The sequence below is a fragment of the Macrotis lagotis genome, chromosome 4 (assembly GCF_037893015.1).
Source record: "Macrotis lagotis isolate mMagLag1 chromosome 4, bilby.v1.9.chrom.fasta, whole genome shotgun sequence".
NCBI lineage: Eukaryota > Metazoa > Chordata > Mammalia > Peramelemorphia > Peramelidae > Macrotis > Macrotis lagotis.
The window spans coordinates 182941189-182950601 of NC_133661.1; the positions used below are offsets into that span (position 1 = coordinate 182941189).

General features: G+C 37.0%; 1 long non-coding RNA gene across 1 annotated transcript; it reads left to right on the forward strand.

The window, feature by feature from the left end:
* The first annotated feature begins 329 nt into the window (after positions 1–329).
* Positions 330–8748, forward strand: LOC141520114 (uncharacterized). Its single transcript, XR_012477547.1, has 3 exons — positions 330–693; positions 8326–8377; positions 8463–8748. It is a non-coding gene; the product is annotated as an uncharacterized LOC141520114 (long non-coding RNA).
* The last annotated feature ends 665 nt before the right edge of the window (positions 8749–9413 follow it).

Consider the following 9413-nt stretch of genomic DNA (forward strand, 5'->3'; position numbering starts at 1 on the left):
CATCAAGTGGAATTGGAAAGGTTTTGAAAGAAGTGTTCTCACTTTTAGGCAAGTAAGATTTGAGGAGATGAGATAATTGCTGGCAACTAAAGTAAAAGAAATTCAAAACAGATTTAAATGCCTATGGGTCTTACTAAATGGGTACAGCTTACTTGGGTCTGTTATCTCTAAAGAGCTGAATAACTAGGAAAACATAAGTGAAGGGAACACCGCCAGTGGGTCACATATGTAGGTATGGAATGTTCATGAATGGGATTCCGTCAACATGGGAGGGATCTTTTATCCCTATGGGAACTGACAAACCTAAAGTAAGCTGTGACCAGAGCAATTATATCTGTTTCTGCAGAGCAGCCAGTGTCTTCTAGTGATATCATCGTCCTGTTTATCACTGCTGAACTGCTCTCTCTCTGTTGGCATCTCTGCTGACCTGTTGCTGCTCTCTATGGAACAAATTGCTTTCTATTGTCATCTTCTTGTGTTCAGTTGTGATTTAACTTCTTTGTTAAGGGCTTGTTGGGAGTGTGCTCTGCTCTTATCCATTGATCTTCAGCCATATTTCAGCCTCTTCTTTGAACTGCCATTGGAGTTACTAGTATCTCAATTTTCAAAAGCTTATCACCTAAGCATATTTCAGTTTTGTGGTGATTTATATGCCAACAAATTGGACCCAGCTGGCAAGACAGAACTTCTAAGGTATTTCAGTTTGTCTTTTTTTTTCCTTTCCTTTATTTTTCATGCTGCCACTTGGAAGGGTGGAGGAAATGGCACACTCAATTCTTATTTTACTTAGAATAAGAGAATTCTTTTCTATTCCCACAATACCAACTTGATCTCCTGAAAAATCAGAGTGATGAATTTGGCAGAGCAGGTGAATCTGGAGACATTTGCTATACTTCTACCACTACTCCCTCCCCCCCCCTTTAACAGCCAAAATTTCTTTCTTCCCTAAATAACTGATTTTCTGACTCTAAACCATAACCTTTTTACTATGCCATACTGTCCTTTCCATTCATGGTAGAGGTGGCATTTGAATTAGATCTGAGGGGATGAATAAGATTTAAAATGCAGAGCATGGGTGTGAGGGTTTTGGAGGGGATTGGGATGGTATTTCAGCCTTAAAGAACATACAAAGAGCTTTGGAAGTATAGAGGAAAGGAGTAGTGGAACCAGGAGTATGAAAAGCCCATGAAAGCAGGTTATGGAGTTGGTAGTTTGTTTTTTACCAAGAGTAGAAAGCCAACAGATGTTTTTTGAATAGGAACTATAATCAAAGTCAGACTTAAGAGGAAGCTGATGGTTCAGTGATTTGGAGTCAGAGAGAACTGAATTTGAACCCTGTCTCTGACCCATATGAGGTATGTGAGCATAAACAGATTATTTAATTCTTTGAAGTTGTATTTTCTCATCTTTGAGTCTATATTCTGAGAAAGGAGGGTAATAATATCTTCAATATCTTCTAAACTAGGTTGTTGTGAAATTTGAATGAGACACTGTATGTAAAGTGCTTTGTAGGACTTAAAATTATCATTATTAGTCAGAAAGAAATGATGTGATTGGAACACGATTAAACAGGGAAGACTGAAATAATAGTTCTCAAGGTGTTGGAGGTCTATTTCCCTTTCCTTTCATTCCTTTTTTTTCTAACATTAATAACTAATGCTAAGCCCTGGAGGTGCAGTAATTGTCCCTCTTCTTTGTCCTTCTCATGTTATCTCTGGACCCAGATATTTGGTTGTGAACAGATTCATGCTGAAATTTAATTAGGATAATTGACCCCCTTTTCTTATATTCTTCATTTCATTAAACTTAGGTTTAAAGTGAGGAACAAAAATATGCTCAGTGAACATTGTGAATCAGATATATGGCAGGTAATTATTTCCAAAATACAAATGAAATGCTAAAAAAAAAATTCATGGCATATGGGAAAACTTTATTGCATTATTTGAATCTGACACTATGTGGTTGAGAGACCAGATTTGTTGCTTAAAGAACAGACTTGTTTAATGATTAACTTAGGACTGCAGGTTATGCTGACCCCCAAAACAACCTTCCAGAGGAGCTAAAGGAATGTAAGAGTTTCCTCTCTCTATATACTTCAAGTAATTTATGTTTCTTATCTAGAAATTGACTGTTCTGAGAAATCAGGTGGTGTTTCCTTGTTCCTTTGTTTGATTTCTATGTAATGTAAAACTTACAGAGATCTGGGGGGAGTGGTCACTCTTTTTTGGGCTCTTTTCCTTGATGGATGACTTAATAAATTTCTTTCTAAAACTTTTTTCAGTTCTGAGTGACCAATAGTTAATCATTGACAAGATATAGATAATCAGGGACATACTACTATTATAATCTTCTGGGAAACTGAGTCACAAATCCTGGAAAATGAAGTCTTTTTTGCAGTTACCAAATAAGAATCCACTTTAATTCTGTGCTGTCCCACTCACAGCAGATGTCTTCTATGAAACTGGGCTAGATTTTGGGTTCATTCTATTGATGGGAATTACCTTTTCTGTTGTTGATTCCTCCTGCTACTGCTAGTCAGATGCAGTCAAAGTACTTAGGGTCTCCAAACCTCTCAAACTCACAGGGTAGTATCTAAGCCTGGACCTGTCAGGGTCAGTGGTCATTCATTTAAGTTCAGAAAATAAACACAGAAGAGATACTGCAAAACAAAATCAGGGTTATCTAGGTAGGACTTGGCTTCAGCTGTCTTGTGCCCATGGCCCTATGGCAGGCAGGATAAAGGATAGGGTAAGCTCTATTTCTTTCAACACTTCCAGGCACCAACTTTACATTTTCTTCTTGTTATTGTTGTTGATGCTTTGTTTTTGAAGAGGAGCAATGACATCCCAAGAGTGATATCTTGACTGGCTTGAGAATTGGATTTAAGTGAGGCAGAGTTGTGTAAAGTTGTCAGCCTCACTCCTCTCCTGACTCATTAAAGTGCCAAGGTAGGACAAAAGTCAGGTCAATTAGTGATGACCCACACCCAAGTAAACATTTCTCTGTATGGAGAAGAGGAGGGAAAAGAAGGGAAGAGAGAGACTGTTTTTTCTTGTTCAGTGTACAATAAGGGGTTTACTTCATCATCTCAGAGGGCAAGTCCATCAGTCTGAGTCATCTTTGACTAAAAAGTTGAAAAGGATGCTATTCCCAGGCTTTGTGCAATCCCTGATTACAATTTTTGCTAGTGGAAAGTATACACAGGCATGTTTCTATCTACAGTTAAGGTTTTTGATAATCTAGAACACATAAACAACCCACATTAAATAAAAAAGGGGTAGGAATGAAGCTATAACTCAAATCCCAAATCACCTGGACCTGGACCTACCTAATTAGAAGAGGGGTACTCAGAGAGACATCATGTGGGAGAGCTCCCTTTCCAGAATTTGACTTTAGCCTCTTCCTTTTCTGAACTGTATTTACAATCAGCATTGGATCACTTAGTATTTATTGTTTACTACTTACTGAGTAGACTTCATTATTTAGTTGAAAAGTTTGAGATCAGGGAGTTTGTCTTATGTTTATTTTTGTAGCCTCTAGAATTCCTCCATTGCTGGGAATGATCAGAGATGCTTAGTAACTTTCAATTTTATTCCAACTTGTACATATTCAGCAGTTGATAAAATGATTTAAGCCTATATATTAATGCTTTTTAGTGGAAGACTTGATGATAGTTATATCTTCTCTTTGGGGGTATGTTACAGCTATCCCTCTATAGCAGAACATCTTATAATTCACATGTATATTTATCTCCTCTTATCATAGTGCCCAGTCCAGATGTTTGTTAATTGATTGATCTCAAAATAGACATCAATATCTTGTTTGCTATGAGAGTTAAGACTATATTCTCAGGCTGAGACTCTTTTTTTGTTCAGACTAAGATTATGCTCTCTTAGGTACATGTTGAGGGTGAGGTAGGGAGGGAATACCAGTGAGGAAATATCTTTACCAATGAAAATCAATACTTAAATTTCTAGCCTTAGAGTCACATGAAGCACTTAAAAAAAGATTTACAGAGGAATAAAAATATAGTATGGACACAATCACATATATTTTCCAGATATGTCAGGACACTCTCTCTCCTATACCACTTTGATTCTCAAGGAGAATGTATTCAGATTTAAGGCAATTTCTACATAAAATTTGCTCCACCAGTTTCACTTCTAAATGTGACATGGTCAACAGATGGATGAATCCACATCTCTGCAACTGCTGGGGTGAGTCAGAAAGGTCATGTAGTTCATCCTCACTTCTTTCCTTCTTTAAGTGACATGGACTGAAGTTTTCAAGCTCCCCTGATCTTGCAAAGTGCCTAAGGTTATAACCATTTCCAATCTCCTCTATCTTAAAGAAGGATAGAATAGATTCAGGAATCAAGAGTAGGACCATAGACTCTCTCAGTTTTATGTCAGGAAAAGAGAGGAAAAGAGAGAGGGCCCAAGACTCTTTCTCATCCAGAGGCCCCAAAGCAGCTCATTTGCCTTTTCCAAAGCTAGATGGTCCAGGAAAAAAAATAGTCAAGAGTTTGCTGGCAAAGTGATTTACCAAGGGTCAGCAAACAGAACACCAGGCCTAGACTCAGGAGGACTCATGTACATGAACTAAAATCTGGCCTTAGATATTTACTAGCTGTGTAATCCAGAGTAAATCACAGAACCCTGCTTGCCTCCATTTCCTTATCTGGATTATGATGGGGAAATGATGAATTATTCCAGTATCTTTGCCAAGAAAACTGCTAATGGGGTCACAAAGAGTCTGACATGACTGAACAAGCTCATATAGCCAGGATATATCAGACTGAGACTTGAACTCAGGTCTTCCTGACTCAGAAATGAGTTCTCTAACCATTATGTCATATAGTCTTTTTTAGTAATGTAATCTTAGATATGACTCTAGTGTCTGGTAGCATTGCAAATTTAACCACAATGGATCAATGTTAACCTGATCTAATTCAACAAGAAAAGGGTGTTGGGGAAGTACAAATCTCTTTCTGAGTTCTTAGAGACTTCACGACCTCCTGCTTCTCAGCTTCATCTTTTTTTCTCTTTCTCTTTGAATGAGTGCCTTGTCTTAATAGTACAAACAGTGAGTTTGGTGTGGATTTATATAATTAATATGGTTCTCAATGCCTCTGCTGGCAAAATCCTTACCTCTTCCCTGAATTTGTTCTATTTAATTGAAGTTTAGTCATAAGACCTTGCCATAATGCACTTGGCTCCCCATAGGAATAGATGGTCTTGCTTGGATATGATAAATGGTATCTCTCCCTCTCTCTCTCTCTCTCTCTCTCTCTCTCTCTCTCTCTCTGTGTGTGTGTGTGTGTGTGTATAGAATCAGTAAAGGAATATATAGTATATCATAAAAACCTATTCTTTGGGGTTGAATACATCAGTTTCTCCCAGATCCAGGGTATTCCCAACCAATAAGATCTCTGAACCCAGAAGCTATAGAGAAGTATACCTTTGAATAAGGAAAGGAGAGTAGGAAATACAACCAATTATAAATGGAAGTTTGACTTATGCATCTAGTAGGGTCAATCACTAAATCAAGAACAAAGCAAATCTAGTTCTGAGTCTTACCATCTCACGGTACAGGATATGGAATTGGAAGAAGACAAAAATTCTGGTGATCAGAGCTTATCCTTTCAGTATCTTGCTGCTGGCAGGGAACACTGACTACTCACCCAAGCTAGTTAATATTGTGGTTAGTAGAATGTTGGAACATGGTTAAGAGTAAGCTGGGCTTTATGGGCAACTAGGTGATACAATGGATAGAGCACTAGGTCTGAAGTTAGGAAGATTCCTTTTACTGAGTGTGACTTACTGTGTGACCCAGGCTAGGCTAGTCACTTAACCCTGTTTGCCTCAGTTTTTTTCATCTGCAAAATGAGCTGGAGAAGGAAATAGCAAATCACTCCAACATCTTTGCCAAGAAAATTTCAAATGGGGTCATGAAGAGTCGAATTGACAGCATAACAACAAAGCCAGGTATTCCGAGAAACTTTCTCTGTCCTGTTCCACCATCTTGTTTTCTCAGTCTATAAAAGATTTGACCATGAGAATTTCAGTTCAAGTTTTGGTGTCTTGGAAATATGTCACATGCTATCTATTCCTTTGTTCTCCTTTTCTTTTTGTCTTTATGGTCAGGACTGACCTAAGACCCAGCGATATGAATGACAGGTAAGCAAAATTTTCAAGATTTTCCAAATTGGGATCAGAACATACTGTAATTATGAATAAGTCGTTGCTTGGGTTCAATCAAAGAATCACCTGAAATCTTATGTAAATGGTAAGATCATGTCACAGCTATCTCTCATTTATCAGTGATGAATAAAATAATAGATTTAAGATTTTGACAAACATAGCTTATGTGCTTGTCTCCCATCTTCTTCCTCTGGCCCCTTAACCAAGTTTGCTAAGTGTTATCACAGGTAAAGATTGAATCTTCTCTGAAACAAACTTGTAGTAAGAACCAAAGGACTTTTGAAGTGACTAGAGTCTTCTTATCAGTTTTATGATTCCATAAGGAAGCCCAGCTCAATTGGTACAAAGGGAGGAGAACCCTGGCTAAATTCCATGCTTCTGAATTTCCATGAAAATGAAGCAACAACTCAAATGTTGGGGGACTGCTATCTATGGAAAAGTAAGATGATTGATTTTTACTCCACAAATGTCATATGTCTCTAAGGGCACATTGCCAAGAGCCATTTACCAACCCCTCAGGTTGATCTGAGGATGATCAAAATGAACCTCCAGTAGCCAACATTACATTAGGAGTATGTAATAGGGTCACAAAGAGTCTGACATGATTGAACAAGATCATATAGCCAGGATATATCAGACTAAGTAAAGTACTCTTGACCTCTGAGTTCATTTCATAGTATAAGAAAGGTTTAGAATTGGAAGAAAACTTAGAGATCATCAAAGTTCCACTTCATCCTTTTATAGAAAAGAATTTAAGTGACCTGGTCACTCACAAAAATAGTAAAAGGATAAAGACTGTAACCCAGGTTCTTTGATTCTAAATCTATCATTCTTTTATTGAAAATTCAACCCTTTCAACCCTTAGCAGAGGTAAGAGATATATTACACATCATAGTTATGACCTGCATCAGAATATAATTCATCGATAGAATTGAAGGGATAGGAAAAATACTCAGAGTTTGGTCAGCCCACTTGGTCTGAATGATGAGGGGTCCTATCTCAAATAACTCTGGGGTCTATGACAATTATAGCTCATAAAAGAAGAATCTGTTATGTTGAGAAATGATAATGATTTAGTGATAAAAAAAGCTACATGTGGTTATGCATAAAAAGAAAAAGGACACAATTTGACTTGCCCAGGAGTTGTAGATTACATCACATCCTTAAGGAACCAGCTGTTTCTGGCAACCCTGTACATATTCTCAGACTCATCCCAGAGGGCAATTGAGAATCTACCCAGTAGCCAATGAGATAAGTTGAACCATATATATTTTGTGTGTGAGTGCTTGAGTGTGTACGTGTGTGTACATGTATGTGTACGTGTGTATGTGTGTGTGCATGTGTGTGCAAAAGGGGGAATGTGGTAGTGTTTGGCATTCTTGGAAACTGCTGGACATCTTTTTTTTGATCTATTCACTAAACTCTCTACACTACACTCCTATGTCTTGTTTTTCACATAAAGAGTACTCAAAAGATCTGGAAGTAATAGTTTCAGAATAGGAACAGTCATACAGACATCATGATAAATATTCATGTAGTGCTTATAGATTACAAATTGCTTTTAGATTCTTTTTTTTCATTCTTTACCTTTTGAGATAGATTGATCAGATATAAGTGTCTTCTATTTTATGGAAGAAACTATGACTCAATGACTTTTTCTAAGGCCACCTAGTATATGCCAGAGTGGAGAGCAGACTGCTTCAAAATTCTACTCTCTCAGATGGAATACAGGAGCTTTTGGAATCCAGGAGGAAAGGGAGAATATTTGAAATTTGTAAAATTCCTTCAGGCCCAGATAAGAAATGATAAATATAAAGAATCTAAAGAAATAAAGATTAATATGATGCATTTAGCATTGAGAAAATAATTTTTTTTAACTCTGGAATCAAAAGCAACATCAGAGGTCACGTAGTCCAGTCTTTTCATATTAAAAATGAAGCAACTGAGACCTAGAGAAGATCATTCATGTGATGTATCAGAGCTAAGATTTTGCATTCTCCAAATCCAAATCTAGTGTAGTGTTTTTTCCACTGTAGTTGTTGTGTCATTTCCAATTTTCTATGACTCCATTTGGAGTTTCCTTGGCAAAGATACTGAAATGATTTGTCATTTCATTTTTCAGCTCATTTTACAGAAGAAGAATTGAGATAAACAAGATTAAGTGACTTGCTCAGGTAAGTATCTAAGGTCAAATTTGAACTCAGATACTCTTGGCTGTTACTTGTAGGTTAAAACTTATTTGACTCTCTTGATTGGTAGAAATATTACACTCAGTGTTTCATGGCCACATGAGGGGCAGTTAATGAGGATTTGGAGGAAGAGAGATTCTGTTCTGTTGATCTCCAGTTTTGAGAAAGAAGACATCTGGTTCCAGAATCTCTTCAGATCTCTGAAGGGAGAGAAAGACTTCAGAAAAAGCTGATATATAGAGAACCTGATATCTTGATTACATCTGTATCCCTAACTTACTATACTGGAGACTTCTGGGAATTTTCCCTTGCAATCTGGGAGTTTCTCTCATGGTTAAGCTGAGATATAAAATAAAAACTCATTAAATCCATACGTCATCTAGCTTATTCTCGTTTTTTTTCCTGCTCTGAGTTTTTTTTTTTTGCTCTTGGTTTGGATAAATGGGATAATTTGCTATTTATTATGAATGGTGTTTGTGATGGAAAGGGAGTTAAGTCTTGGATATAGAGCTTGGGGATACTCCTCTATTAAGGTATAGTGATCAGGAGGGCAACCCAAACCTAGACATTATTTCCTCTAGACTAACAATATTAATGGGGGGCAGGTAGATGTAGTTCAAATTCAGTACGCACTGTTTTCGAGGAGAGTAGAATAACCAATCTCTAGCTCCAACTTTTTACTTTCTCTTCCTGCAGAAATATGGGCCTCTCTTCATTTATTCCTTTAAGCCAAATCTAGATATATTCCTTATATAATACTCTTTACATTTATTTGGTATATGCTTGTATGCACACACACACCCACACCCACACCCACACGTATATCCCCATGCATTTAAACATTCACAGGTATGTCAATTAATAGTTACTAGTGCCTATTATGTGCTAAGCACTATATTTGTGTGTTTATACATATATGTATATGTAAATACATATTTTATGAATGTATTTCTATCTATATATTTGATTATTTTCTTCTAGTAAAAGAAAGCAATTTGAGGGAAAAACGATGTCATCTTTG